This window comes from Perognathus longimembris, chromosome 3 (assembly GCF_023159225.1).
Source record: "Perognathus longimembris pacificus isolate PPM17 chromosome 3, ASM2315922v1, whole genome shotgun sequence".
NCBI lineage: Eukaryota > Metazoa > Chordata > Mammalia > Rodentia > Heteromyidae > Perognathus > Perognathus longimembris.
In genome coordinates, this window is record NC_063163.1 from 86,364,324 (window position 1) to 86,379,629 (window position 15,306).

The following is a 15,306-nucleotide window of genomic DNA, read 5'->3' on the forward strand; positions in this document are numbered from 1 at the left end:
AGGCCCGAGGGCAGGCCGGTGGCAAGGCTGGAAGCTAGGGGATTTTCTACACAGGATGACTGGCGTGAACTCGCTGTTGGCTTTCTCTGCCTCAGGGGTTCTTCCAAGCAGTTTCTCCATTCACCCAGGTAAGACTCAGGTCTCGAAACCCAAGCACACAGCTCAGAATCAAAGCAGAGGAAGATGGAGTGGAAAGATGTCAGCCAACGAGGGAGCAAAGAGATGTCTTTCGAGTGCTTTTTTTCTTCTTGTCCCCAGCAGAATGTTTGGTGTATTTATAGAATTCAGCAGTGGAACTGCATACAGGGCCATCAGGAAGCTCCAGATCGTGCAGGACAAGGCTGGATGGCAGAGGGCAAGCAAAGGCCAGGAACAGCAGGACACAGGCCGGCTCCGTCCTTCTCAACGTGGATGACGTCAAAGCCAGCTTTGTGATGAGGCCAGAGATGGAATCCAAATCCAAACGTCAGGCAAGTGGATGAATGGACAAATAAATCACAGAGTGCGCTTACAGCAGAATGTGGTTCTGTCACAAAAAGAAATGAAATATTGCTACATGCTGAGCCTTGAGATGCCGTGCTGAGGGAGAAAAAAAAAACAGTCACAAAAGGCCACATTATTGCATGACTCCATCGACATGAAATATCTAGGATAGGCAATCCATAGAGACAGAAATGGATCTGTGGTTGCCAAAGGCAAGGTGAAGAAGATAATGTAGAGCAAGTGTATAATAGATTCAGAATTTCCCTTTGGGGTGATGAGAATGTTCTGGAAATGATGGTTATAAAATACAATGAATTTGCTAAAAAGCTATGGAATTGTTCCCTTTAAAATGATTGGTTTTGCCAGGTGCTGGTGGCTCACGCCTTTAATCCTAGCTATTCCAGAGGCTGAGATCTTAGGATCATTGTTCAAACCCCAGCCTGGGCAGGAAAGTCCATGAGACTTCTCTCTGATAAACTACTCAGAAAAAGCCAGAAGTGGAGCTGTGGCTCAAGTTGTAGAGTGCTAGGCCCAGGGCCAGTAAAAATAAATAAATAAATAAATAAAACAATAAAATAAAATGGTTGGTTTTATATTATAGGAACTTCACCTTAACTCAAAAAACAAAAACAATAAATAACCACCAGGGCAGTCAGCCCTTGAGAGATTAACCAGTACACTCCAAGACTTCCAATCTGTTTTTGCCCCATCTGCTTAGGTCCCAGGTGCCTCATGACATAGGCCTAATCTCATTACTGTCTACTTCTCTCTTGCTGTCCTAGCCATTGGCCCCAGGACCTTTACACTGCTGTTTCTTGTGCCTGACTGTTCTTTCCTTGGCTCTCCGGCAAACCCGTTTACCTCTCCTCATTCCAGTCTTGTCTCACTCAGCTCAAATGTTTCTTTCTCAGCAAGACTTTACTTAAAGTTAGCACCTATGGGGAGCTGGTGGCTCATGCCTATAATCCCAGCTACTCAGGAAGTTAAGATCTGAGGACTGCAATAGGAAGCCAGCCCCGGCAGAAAAGTCTGTGAGATGCTTATCTCCAATGAACGATCAAAAAGCCAGTAGTAGAGCTGTGGCTCAAGAGGTGGGGTGCCAGCCTTGAGTGGAAAAAGCCTAGGGACAGTGCTCAGGCCCCAAGTTCAAGCCCCAGTACACACACACACACACACACACACACACACACACACACACACACAATTGCTTTCTACGTATTTGTGTCCCTACTGTGTGCCAGGCACTGTGGAGCTGCAACAACAAAGGACAAAACAGACAACGCCTGCCTCATGGTGTATTTTCACTACCACAGCAGCATAGATCCGAGTGGGTGCTGATAGTACTTGACAGAGAAGAAAGTGGCTGCCAGTTTATACAGTTCAGGCAGCTAAAAACATTTACCCCAACACCCTGCCCCTCTCCCCTGCATCGTAGATGCTGGGTTTTGTCCAGAGATGGGTCTGTGTGATCACAGATCCAATTCCTGCCAGAGTTTCTCAGAAAGAGCAAACTTGCTCTTCTGGGAATTGGCCGAGGCAGTGGAGACAGGCGCGTCCCATGACCTCAGAAGTCCCTGGCCGGCCCCCAACCCCCTCACCCCATTCTATGATGCCGCCTCACACCTGGGATGGCATAGATTTGACCACAGAGCTCACTCACCCCCTGTCTTATCGGCATGTGACACCCCCAAGTGGCTGGGGCATGCAGGCCAGGCAGAGAACGCACCCTCAGTAAAAATAAACCTGCCACATTCTTCTGGCAGCCCCTGGCCCCTTTCCCCTCCCCAGCCGTCCATCCGTCCACACAGCACCATCTGCCAGGGAAGGCAGAGAGAGGGAGATCAGAATAAAGGAAGCAAGGGCTGCTGCTGTCCAACCCAGAGAGAGAGAGAGAGAGAGAGAGAGAGAGAGAGAGAGAGAGAGAGAGAGAGAGAGAGAGAGAAAGAGATCACCTTATATGGGAACATGCGCAGACAATGTGTGGCAATGGCTTAGAGGGCGGCAGAGGTCAGATACCAGACAGATGGAAGAAATTAAACATGGGACAGTGCGTGTTCTGGGCCCAGAAAACAGCTCTTGTTTCACAGCGGGGCTGCACAAAGCTGGCTGGGTTTCCTTTTTTGCCTAAGCTGAACGAGATGTGCATCCTAAACTCTGTGTGACTTTGGTCCTGGCTCCTGACTGCTGGCTTGGCTGGCAGAGGTCTCAATCCTTTAAAGTCAGTCCTCTGACAAACCAAATTCCTTGTTGCCAATAAAAGGAAAATAATGGGCCCTGTTTCTCAAGAGTTCCCCGTCTTTCTCCAAAGCACATAAATTAGTGGTTTATGAGTAAATAATCTTATCTCTCCTTTCCTTCCTTTCTTTTCTTCCTTCCATTCTTCCTTCCTTATACCTTCCTTCTTCCCATCATTCTTTCCTTCCTTCCTTCCTTCCACAGGTATCTAGGATGAGTTGTGCCTCAAGCATTAAGCCAGAGGCTGGAGAAATAAGGATTGATACTGTTTGTTGGCTTGCACTCATTTGAGAGCTATCTCAAGAGTCATCATCCTTTTTTGTTGTTGTTGTTTTGTTTTGTTTTTTGCCAGTCCTGGGCCTTGGACTCATGGCCTGAGCACTGTCCCTGGCTTCCTTTTGCTCAAGGGTAGCACTCTGCCACTTGAGCCACAGCGCCACCTCTGGCTGTTTTCTATATATGTGGTGTTGGGGAATCAAACCCAGAGCTTCATGTACACAAGGCAAGCTCTCTTGACACTAAGCCATATTCCCAGCCCAAGAGTCATCATCCTTGTTGAAGTCCTTCCTTCCTTCCTTCCTTCCTTCCTTCCTTCCTTCCTTCCTTCCTTCCTTCCTTCCTTCCTTCTTTCCTTCCTTCCTTCCTTCCTTGTCCTGGAGCTTGGGACTTCTTTTTGCTCAAGGCTAGCACTCCACCTCTTGAGCCACAGCTCCACTTCTGTCTTTTTCTGTTTATATGGTGCTGAGGAATTAAACCCAGGGCTTCATGAATGTTAGGCAAGCACTGTACCGCTAAGACACATTCCCAGCCCCCGCCCCTTTTTTTAAATGTTAGTACTTGAACTCAGGGCCTATGTGTGCTGTTTTAACTTAAAGCTAGCACGCTATCACTTAAGTCACAGCTCCATTTCTGGCTTTTGGCTCATTAATTGGCAATAAGAGTCTCACAGCCTTTCCTATCAAGGCTGAGTTTGAACCAGGATCCTCAGATCTCAGCCTCCTGAGTAACTAGGATTACAGGTGTGAGCCATGGGCACCTGGGTTGTTACAGTCATTGATAGCATAGACTGTTGGTCTAGAATCTCCTGACCCCTGCACTTGTGAATCATAGGAGAATGAGAGGAAGTAAATTGTAGACTGAATAAATGATCCTTCTGGGTTTTCAAAACGTTGAGTTAGGGCTGGGAATATGGCCTAGTGGCAAGAGTGCTTGCCTCTTTTACATGAAGCCCTGGGTTCAATTCCCCAGCACCACATATACAAAAAAGGGCCAGAAGTGGCGCTGTGGCTCAAGTGGCAGAGTGCTAGCCTTGAGCACAAAGAAGCCAGGGACAATGCTCAGGCCCTGAATCCAAGGCCCAGGACTGGCAAAAAAACAAAACAAAACAAAAAACAAAAAAAAAAGTTGAGTTACTGCCATTATCACCTGCATTTAACGGGGTTGTTCAGCCTCGGCACTGTAGACATGTCTTTGTGGTCGAGGGCTGCTCTGTGCATTGTGGGATATTTAGTAGTATCCCTGACCTCTAACCCCCATGTGCCAGCAGTAGTGACAACCTTTTATCTCAGTTGTGACAAAATAAAAGTCTCCATATATGGCCAAGTGTCTGGAGGTCAGGCAGGAGACAAAGTTCCCTCCCTACAAGCTGGTTCTGCAGTTGAGGAATCAGAAACTTCTTGAAGGTCATGCCATTGGTCAGGTGAACTCAAATCAAACCTCCTGTGCTAACACTACATGGTTGTAAGTCTGGATGGTTGTGAACTTCATTCTTTCATTCCAGAAAATAGAAGTCTTGCCTGGCACTGGTGGCTCATGCCTGTAATCCTAGCTACTCAGGAGGCTGAGATCTGAGGATCTTGGTTCAAAGCCAGCCCAGGCAGGAAAGTCCATGAGACTTTTCTCTCCAATTAATCACAGAAAAAAGCTGGAAATAGTGCTGTTGCTCACCTGGGAGAGTGTTAGCCTTGAGCAAAAGAAGCTCAAGGAACAATACCCAGGCCTTGAGTTCAAGCCCCAGGAATGGCAAACAAACAAAAAAGTCTTCTGTGTTCATTTGAATCCTGTGAGAAGCAGGCATGAAGATGAACTGTGGCATGCTAGAGCGCTATGAAGGGAATACCTGCGGAGGATTGGGGAGAGAGTGAGCAGCCGGGAGAGACTTCACACTGCTCAGCTCCAAGAAGAGCCTGGGGGCAGGGCTGCTGGGGGTACCTCAGCCCCCCCACCACCACAAGGGTAAGAGGAACCTCAGATCTGGCAGCCAGATGGCTGTGTGAGGACTCTACTGTGCTCAGTCCCAGCCAAGAAAGGGTTGGACTGGGCATGAACTTGGCTGTTTTCCTCTCCTCTCCCTTCAGAACCACTGGGGGCCTCCTAGCTTCTCCAGGCTTCAGTGAACGTGTAGACTCCAACTACAGGCAGGGCAGCGCTCAGTCCTGTGCTGCAGGCTGCAAGGAAGAATGGGGAGACACTCCATGTGGGTTGCAAGTTAGGAAACAGTGCCATGACCCAGAAAGGAAATAAAAACGGCTAGTGGCAGCCATCCCTGAGGGTGGGGCTATGGACAGTCAGTGACGTAGCTTTTTTATACTTTCCATGTTTTCTACAAAGAGGGAAACTATACAAATAGCAAAAAGCCAGCTTGTTAGGCCTCAGGCTCACACTCCCAGAGTTCCAGGTCCAATCTGGCCACTCACTCCAACATCCAAAATAAAGAGATGAAGAATGGCAAAGGGCAGAGGAAGATTTATGGCACAGGACAGGCAGCCACAAGAAGAGGCCAAGTAAACACTTCAGGCCCATCTCCAGCCACCCTCAGGGGCACAGACATGAGCTTTGGGTTCAGACACAGGATTCAGGCAGGGGGCAAAAAGTAGGGATAAACAGACTGGTCCAACATCTCAGGGTGACTCAGTTGACCATCATCTACGTCCTGTTTAGGGGGAGTTGCAGAGGACTTGTTCGGCTGTTTGAGAGATCTGGGCGGGAGGAGCACGTGGCAGCCCCCGTCTGCTGTGTGGAGGCTTCCTTCCATCGAGGCTGCTTTCTCCGGCTCCTTGCAGACGTGTGTAGGAGTTGGAATCTTTTCTGTCAACGTGGCTGCTTGACATAAGCAGGGCCATTTTAAGAGCACCTGTCATCTTATGAGAAGCTAATTTAGTTAAGCCACATCCTGTTTATAAGAATTGCTTTTTCTCCTGGATGCTGGTAGCTCACGCCTGTAATCCCAGCTATTCAGGAGGCTTGATCTGGGGATTGTGGTTTGAAGCCAGCTCAGGCAGGAAAGTCCATAAGACTCTTATCTCCAAATAGCCACCAAAAAGCCAGAAGTAGAGCTATGGCTCAAGGAGTAGAGAACTAACCTTGAATAAGAAAAGCTCAGGAATAGTACCAGTTCCAGAGTTCAAGCCTATAAAAAAAAGAAGTAATAATTCTTGTTTTTCTCTAGGTTGGAGGTGGGGCTCAAATGTGAGAGACCCAGCTGGGTAAGAATTGTGTTTCTGACAAGTTTTGGACAGGAATCTAGTTTTTGGTTGATTGTTCAGATAAACATTAGACCCCATTCAAATCACCCCATTGTACAAGATTATAAACCTAAATTCTGACCAAGCAGAACGAAGGGCAGTAGTGTTGGGGGTAACCAAGTGGACTGGCAGCCAGCAGGCTTGCTACCAGTCCTTTTCCTAGCAGCATGGCCTTCTGCAGAAGTAAACTTTGCACCCCAATATCCCGAGACACATGCTTTTTAGCAAAACACAGGTTAAGTATCTGTTACCACTGCGAGAAAAAGGTCGTGCAAGCCCAGCTGAAACAGCTAGATGAGCAGCCACTGGAAAGCCAAGAGCAGGGCTTGTTTTTTCTATGTGCCCCACCTTCCAGTGCATGTGTGTGTGCGCGCGCACACATGCGCGCACACAGGCATGCACGTGCACCAGCACCAGGGCTATGATAGAGACTGCGGTTCTCCCTTTCTGGTCTATCCACCTTTCTAGACCTCTTCCTGCCTCCCAGGCTTCATGCCGGATGGTCCTATCCCAGAATCCTCTGGTGCATGCTTGAGCCCAGTTTCTCATCCTCAGTGAATTGACAGTTTGGGGCCAGACAAGGCTTTGTTGTGGAGTCATCCAGTACATTGTAGGGTGCTTGCAACCATCCCTGGGCCCCACTCCTTAGAAGACAGTAACGCAATCCCCTTGTTCCCCTACCCCCAAAGCTATGACTGATGGGTAGCAGTTAACCAGGGCTGATAAGGAAATGCGGGAAGCCTAAAATGGAAGATGGGACCACAAGTTCTCTGAGAGGAAACACTGTACAGCAGCTAAGACGTCCCGACTCACAGGCAACCTCAGCCCTGCCGACTGGAATCTCTCACTGGCGATCTCAATACGGTACCAAAACCAAAGGCGAATCCTAGGGTCCTTGAGACAACTCCTGTCAGCCCACTGGAAGTATAGTGATAACACGTATTTACACTGTTGTTGCTGAGGACTGACTCCTTCCTTGGGCCCAGGCATGAACTAAATGCAGGAGAAGAGGCTGGCATCTCTGGCAAAACCCAACATCTCTGATGCAGTAGAGAGGACCGGTAACATCAGCACCCACTCAGGTCTATGCTGCTCTGGCAGTGAAAATGCACTGTGAGGCAGGCATTGTTGGTTTTGTCCCTTGTCATTGCAGTAACAGTTCCACAGTGCTTGGCACACAAATACATGGAGAGCAATTGTTTTGTGTGTGTGCTGATAATGGGGCTCCCTGTGACCAAGGGAGAATTAGATGCAAATTCTGATACTGAGGCTTAGTGATTGCTTCCTGAACCATAAAGCAGGTAAGGGGTTATTGGTGCTAGGCTGCCCAGAATTGCTGCAATGTGTTCATACCATTCAGACTAAATTTAGGATACAGAGCGACCCAAATATCATTGGATTGTTTCTGTGTGAACTTAGATTTCTTGTGCTTCTGCTCTGGATTTTCATCTGTGCACCATGCAAAGATTTGTTCTACTCTGCGCTGAGGGTCTTTGAAAAGGAGTGGTCTGTACCACTATTCTTATTTCACAATTTTCTTTTCCAAGGTCAGAAGATAGCTGACTCTGTAGTGCAATGTTGGTGTATTGCTGCCCTCTGCTGGTCAAAACCAGTACCACACATGGTTATAGGTATCTGGGGAAACTGAGGCCCAGAAAGAGGAAGGGACTTTCCCACCAGGCCAGAACTAGCTGTGGACAGAATAGAATCTTGAATTTGTGGCTCATGAATCTCTTCTGTTCTAGAGGCAGAAAAATGCAGGCTGGAAATTCACCCATTTTATTGCTCCTCTTTTAAGGCCCTTGGGTTTTTCCTTCAATAGCTGAGATCATTACCTGACTTCCTCCACCATGACAGTGGGCTTCCGGTTCCTTTCCTCACGCCAGGATAGGTACCTCGGGCTTTGAGGCCCAAAATCCTGTTGGGTGCCAAAATGCTTTACAAAAATTATCTTGGATCCCTACTTTGTAGGGTAGAGTAGGAAATCAAAGCTCAGGTTAAGACAATGACCAGTACTGAGATCCGGATGCCAGTAAGCATAAAAGCTGGGACCTGAACTTAAGATTTTTTTTCCTCCAAAATAAAAAGAGACTCTAATCCTTTAGCCCAACAGTCCAGAGCAGCACTATTCAAAATCAGCAAAAGGTGGTGGGAAGCCATATGTCTGTGAACTGCTGAGTGGCTTGAGAAACATGCCCTCACAGGCCACACATCTGACTTAACATATCTATGATGTCACCAGGAATCTCTCCCTCATTTCCCTCTGCTTCTCTCTGACTGGTTGCATTTCCCACCAGCAGCAGCTTTACATCTGCATCCTTCTAGCTTAGGAAAAACTCGAGCTCAAACGGAACAGTGCCTTTTCAGTCATTTGAGGCAAAATTCTGAAAGTTACGGGACTATCCTGACTCAGAAACACAGCATAGCAGCCATGGGGAGACAAGATCTGGACTATCTAGGGCTGGAGCTTGGGGCCTGCAGATGGCCCTGCTTGACTTAATCCAATCGGCAGAGAGTGTAGGAAGAGGGATTCTGCCAAAAGAAGGCCAGGAGAGAAAAGGCTGAGTCAAAGCTATCGGGTGAGCTCTTTTGGCTGTAAGGTCAGGAAAGCATCTGTGACTCTTGATCCTTGAGGTCACTAGGGACCTAGCACTTTTGTGGGTGATGAGAGAAATAATCCCCGGGCTGAGGATGTGGCTTAGTGGTACAAGGCCTTCTGTTTCAACCCAACAAGCACAGTAAAACAAAACAAAACAGCAGTGGTTCATACCTGAGGCCCTAACCTTCAGATACCCTTTTTATTCCATGGTAAACTAAGTACACCAAATTGTGAGGTTGACTAGGCCTCTGCCCTCTAGGAGAACCTGAGCAGGTCATTTTTACCTGGATACTCCTGGGTAGACAAATGCTTTCCTGGGAGCTCATCCCTCCAGGCTGTCACAGCTTTCTATTGGCCCAGCGCCCCTGAGAGCCCAAAGACTTCCTCCTACATGCAGGGAAGGATGGCCATTCAGCCCCAAGTCTGAGGACTGTTTTGTTGGTACTGGTGGCAAGAATTCTTGGTGGTTCTCAGTGTGTGGATCCTTGCTTCTAGGCAGGGAATGTGGTCAACATAATGAGGACTACATTTCCCATCTTCTACTGCAGGTAGATACAGGACTGTATTCTGGCCAATGGGTTTCAAAGCAGCAATGTGAAGTTGTGTGTGTCCTTGAAGTGTGGGGCTGGCCTTTTCTTTCTTCTCCCCTCCTCTAGCCTTCTGCTAGGGGCATGGCTAGACATTTTGGATCATAAAAACAGAAGCAATACCCTAGAGATGGCGGAGCTGGGTTCCTGGATGAATTCATTGTTTAGGGTTGCCATACCAGATCTGACCCATCTCCACTGCGGTAGTGGTGTGGAAAGACAGCAATTTCTCATGGAGGCACCATTCTTTGGGGCTTCTGTTGCATGCAGCTAGTTCATAGTTGAGCTGTAGAGAACCTGTTTCTAGATATTTCCAGTGTCCTTAGGGATGCGAAAGGAAGTCAACAGAGGTGCTACACTTTTGATAAATGCTATCTGATGGGGTGCTACCTCATTAAATCACTAAGACCACCACTGACAAAGACCTACCACAGGCTAGGTGTTACTATTCTTCTTATAGGTGGAAAAAGTGAGGCTCAAGGAGTTAAATTCGCTTCTCTATATCATGAAGAGCCACTTATTTAAGTTAGCTTCAGCAAACAATTACATAATAAGGCCCTATCTGTCATGGAATCTTCCAGAAACACTGTTGCAAGGATCAGAGTGGTTCCAGAAACCACATAATTCAGAGCTGGACTGTCACTCATGATCTCCCTTAGGGTCTTGTCTCTTCATTTGCTTCTTTTTTTCTTCCTTTCTTTCTTTCTTTCTTTGTTATTTACTTTTTCAGGCTTTTTTTTTTTTTTAGACTGGGTCTGTCTGCAGTCCAGACATTTGCTATGTAAGATGCATTCTTTGGGGAAAATGCAATTATTTAAATTGCACTTAATTGGAGAAGTGGGTAGGAAGAACTGCCTGCAAAGGCTAAGTAGGAGACGGTTCCAGAATTAGGGAAATCAGGTAGGTATGAACAGAGCAAACAAGAGCTCTACGACCAAGGGAGACCTGATTGGCTAGATAAGATGGACGCAGGAAGATGGGGTTTTAGTGGAAGGAATGGGGGGAGGATTACAGACATCTCCAATCCTGAGCTCTCCTGCCCTCCCTGATCCTCTTCCAGCAGCGGCTGCAGAGGTGGGGGGGGCCACGCCCATGCCTGCCTGCGCCTCCAGACACCCTGACTTGGTCTTCTGACCTGCTCCTCACCTCTGCCCCATTTTCTCTTACTGTCTCTGCTTTTGCCCCCAGCGCCATGTTCCTACTCCATCCTGGTAACTTGGTCCTGGCTCGTGCCTATTCCATGGGCTTCTCTGCTTAGCCTGGCTTGAGGTGACCTTGAGAGATGCCATATCACTCACTGGCTTAACAAAACTGGCCCAAATAGAAGGGGTGACATTGTCCAAAAAGAATCATATCATGACCTGACATATGAAATGGTAACCCCTCTGCACAACACCTTCATAATAAGCATATTGTTATATTTAAATAAAATAGGCCCAAGTATGTCAACATCGTTGGCATGAAGGTGCCGTCAGGGGTCACAGACGCGCTGGAAGTCAAGGCTCTGATTTCAAGTATCAACCCCACACTCCATCACACAATGAAGGCTTACTGGGGGATGCTCAGAGGGGCTCAAGGAAACACTGAAGAGAAGCTGCACGTGGGTTGGACTTGTTGGAGTCCAGAACTTGGAGGTGATTCTCTAGTGAGGACCACTCCAGGGGGCCATGGAGCTGGGGGCTCTTCACAGCCTGGCCCACCCTCCCATCCCCTCTGCCTTATCGCTTGACCTCATGTCCAGACCTCCATCGACCCAGCATAACTTTATCCTACTTTTCCCCCCCTCTGTTCTCTGTAGCAGAATGCCCTTCTGGAATGAACTGAATGACATTTATCTCTGTTTTAATGAGGAAGGCGATGACTCATTAATTCAAGGAAGTTGTTTCCTCTCCTGAGGGTGGTGTGTTCGACTTTGGGGATAAAAAGGAGATGCCTTATTTGGGTAGATTAAATTTAAACACACACACACACACACACACACACACACACACACGTTTCCTCAAAAGCTTAAATATAAAGTTTAAGCTTAAAAATAGAATATCCACCATATGATTGAGAATTCAGCTTGAGTCTATATAAAGCCAGAAGACTGCAAGCAGGGATGTGAACAGAAAGTATTCTCCCCTCTTTACTGCAGTATCACTCAGAAGAGCCCAGAGAAGTGGAAATAACCAAAGGGTCCAGGGACAGAAGAATGAATGGATAAATACAGCCAGGCACTGGTGGCTCACGCCTATAATCCCAGCTACTCAGAGGCTTAAATCTGAGGACTGAGGCTTGAAGCCATCCCAGACAAATGGATCAAGGAGACTCTTTTTTTTTTTTTTTTTTTTTTTTTTTGGCCAGTCCTGGGGCTTGGACTCAGGGCCTGAGCACTGTCCCTGGCTTCTTTTTGCTCAAGGCTAGAACTGCCACTTGAGCCACAGCGCCACTTCTGGCCGTTTTCTATATATGTGGTGCTGGGGAATTGAACCCAGGGCTTCATGCATGTGAGGCAAGCACTTTCATCCCTAGGCCATATTCCCAGCCCCTTGAGGAGACTCTTATCTCCAATTAACCAGCAAAAAGCTGGAAGTGGAAGTGTGACTCAAATGGTTTGACACCAGGTTTGACTGAAAAAGCTAAGAGAAAGCTCAAGACCCTGAATACCAGCACTAGGAAGGAAAGGAAGAGAAGAGAGAGGGAGACCCCTTTGAGCATCCTCCAACAATCCTTCATTGTGGGAAGGATTGTGGGAAGGAAAGAGGGAGAGAGAGGAAAGAAGGAAGGAAGCAAGGAGAGGAGGAAGGAAGAAAGGAATGGAGGAAGAGAAGGAAGGAATCCTGATTAGGTGATGAAAAGGGAGAGAGGGCTAGAAAAGCAGTCACTGAGAAACTGGAGAAATATAGAGACTCTTATCTCCAATTAAGCACCAGAAAACTGAAGTGGCACTGTGGCTCAAAGTAGTAGAGCACTAGCCTTGAACTGAAGAGCTGAGAAACAGTGCCCAAGCCTAGAATTCAAGCCCCACAATTGACAAAAAAATAAATAAATATAAAGAAAGTGCAAAATGTGTGTAGCTAAACTTGCACAGTCCACGAGTACCCAGATTCAGCTCATTTCTGGAGGTCCTGAGTTCCCACCTATCTTCATGTCTAATGCTTGTCTCCATTCTGTTCCAACTCCATATCTGTCATGCTACTAGTGCTGCTTTAATGGTCATCCTGTCATCTCCCTCAAGCACTGAGGCCACCGGCTCAGTGCTGCAATGCTCTTCCCATGGTTTGGCTTGGTCTGGGTGCCAGTATCCTTTCTCAGCCCCAATCATATCACTGTACTCTCTCCCTGGGCTTACAGGTACTTGAGCAAATGAGGCTGAATGAGGCCGGTCCCCACAGCCCATCACTAAGGCCTTTTGTGCCAGTCCTTTATTTTGGAAGGGATACCAGGAAGTGGGATGGGGAAATAGGACAAAGAAGGGAAGGGAGCCCCTACAGGAAGCACATAAGACAAGCCACTGCTGGTGGTGTCTGGCTTCAGTCTCGCTAGTGGCTTCTGGGAGCTGGCCTGAATGGGACTCAAGAGTTCTCCCACCTGAGGGAAGAACTAGGGTACTCAATCAGCCTATCCACAGACTTGAGACAGCCATCCCCTCTCTCCCCCTTGGCCTTCTTAGGAGGGTGGCCCAGAACTCTAAGTCCCCTGGGTGGCACCACCCTCAGTCATCTCTGATTGGCTGTGGGATAAATGGCTGCACCAATCAGATTTACTCCCCTTGGGAGCAAGTGGACCACATTTTGTTGACCTATTCAATGGGTGGATAGTTCACTGGTCAACCTATTCTCAGCTTTACCTACTAGTCTTGGTGCACAGGGGAATGAAGGAATGGAAGGAGGGATCCAAAGCCACAGAATCATTACTCTGTAACACTGCAGTTAGTTCTAATGGGTCAGTGAACCATCAGGCTTCCCTGCCCCAGTGGCATCTTGACTATCCTCTCTTCCTTATACTGGAGGAATTCCATGTCCCTCCGAGCCCTGGCAGGAAGGCAATGTGTATCATAATCCAGTGGTGATGGGACCAGTTACAGAAAAGGATAGGGCAGAATTCAGAGACAGTGGACTGCCTGGGGCTGGCCACGGAGAGAAGCCTTTACCACTGTCAGGCTGAAGGAGGACGGGGTACCCAGAAGCCTTTCCAACAAGCAACTGAGCAGGGAGGGCCAGGAGCCCCGATGTGCAAGAAACACAAATGAGCTCAGACTGGAACAGTGAAAGTCTGCAGTGCCTTTACCAGGCTGGAATAACACACGTGGATCTATCTCCTGCCAAGCTAACAGGGAAGGACATAAACACCTCTGGCCCAGCTTTGAGTGACTGTTCCTCTTTCTCACTGAGCACTGCCCTCTAAAATAACAGAAAACCAGGAACTCTGCTACTTGCAATTACATGACTAAAAACCAAACATTCCCCTGTCCCTTGAAAGATCCAGGGCATCTTAACCCAGAGCAGCAGCCTCAACTGTACACCCAGGGTAAGAGCTTCCAGAAAAGACTTCACGGCAGAATTCACCTTAGCATGATTGCTTCCAAGAAAACAGAGTCCTGGGCCTCCTTTACAATTCATATTTAAAGCCCACTGCCAACACAAAACTACTTTCCTTTGAGCTTATCGAAACATGATTTATTTAGATTTCATCTCAGTGCCACCTTCCTCAGAATCCTACAAGGACCCATCTCCTTCCATGTTTGATCCCCCGGGGTCCTGGGCTGGGTAGTCTCCTTCATTGGAGGGCAAGAAACCAATTTTGTTGGCTTGTAGCTTTGTTCTTGATAATCTGGGCTGACAAAGCATAGAGCAGGGCAGAATTTTGAGGGTCCCGGGGAAGAGCCAGGATAGAAACAAAGCCATCTGTCCACTCCTCAGATCAAGCTCAGATATTCTAGTCTGCTGGGAGACCATCAACTTTCCCATGATTTCTAGTTGGTTCTTCTTCATGCTCTGTAAGCCTTTGTGGAATATGTCATCCACATCCCCCTTTTTTATTGTTAAAATGAAGTACAGAGGGGTTACAGTTTCATATGTAAGGCAAGTACATTTCTTATCGAACTTGTTACCTCCTCCCTTCTTTCCCCTCCTTCTCCCCCCTCCCTACTTCCCTCCCCCCATTTTTTTGTTTTTTGTTTTGTTTTGTTTTTATTTTTGTTTTTGTGGGTTTTTTTTTCAGTCCTGGGCCTTGGACTCAGGGCCTGAGCACTGTCCCTGCCCCCCCCCCATTTTTTTGAAGGAGGAAGGTTTTGAACTCAGGGCCCTGTGCTTGCTAGGCAGGCACTCTAGCACTTGAGCCATATCCTAAGCTCTACTCCCTATGTTTCCCTGTAACCCTTTGTTTATTTGTTTTGCTTTTGTTGCCAGTCCTGGGGCATAGACTCAGGGCCTGAGCACAGTCCCTGGCTTCTTTTTGCTCAAGGCTAGCACTCTGCCACTTGAGCCACAGCACCACTTCTGGCTTTTATCTATATATGTGATGCTGAGGAATCGAACCCAGAGCTTCATGTATACGAGGCGAGCACTCTACCACTAGGCCATATTCCCAGCCCATCCCTGTAACCCTTTGAAGACCAGAATATTGTCAAGGGTGGGGGATGGAGAAGGGAGACTGTCAATCACCCAGCACTCCTGTAAATCAGGGACTGAATAGAGGGCTGTAGAAATGAACCAGTCAATCTGTGAGTGGGGCTTGAGGCAGTGGAAAGATCTAGGCCCTTTCCTGAATCACAATGGAAGTATTGGGTCTCAAGACATTTGAAAGGCTATCCTTTTCTCTCCAATGACATGAATTATAGAAATTGAATGGAAGGAGGGAAAGGGAGAATTCTAAAAATGCCTGTCTTCTGAAC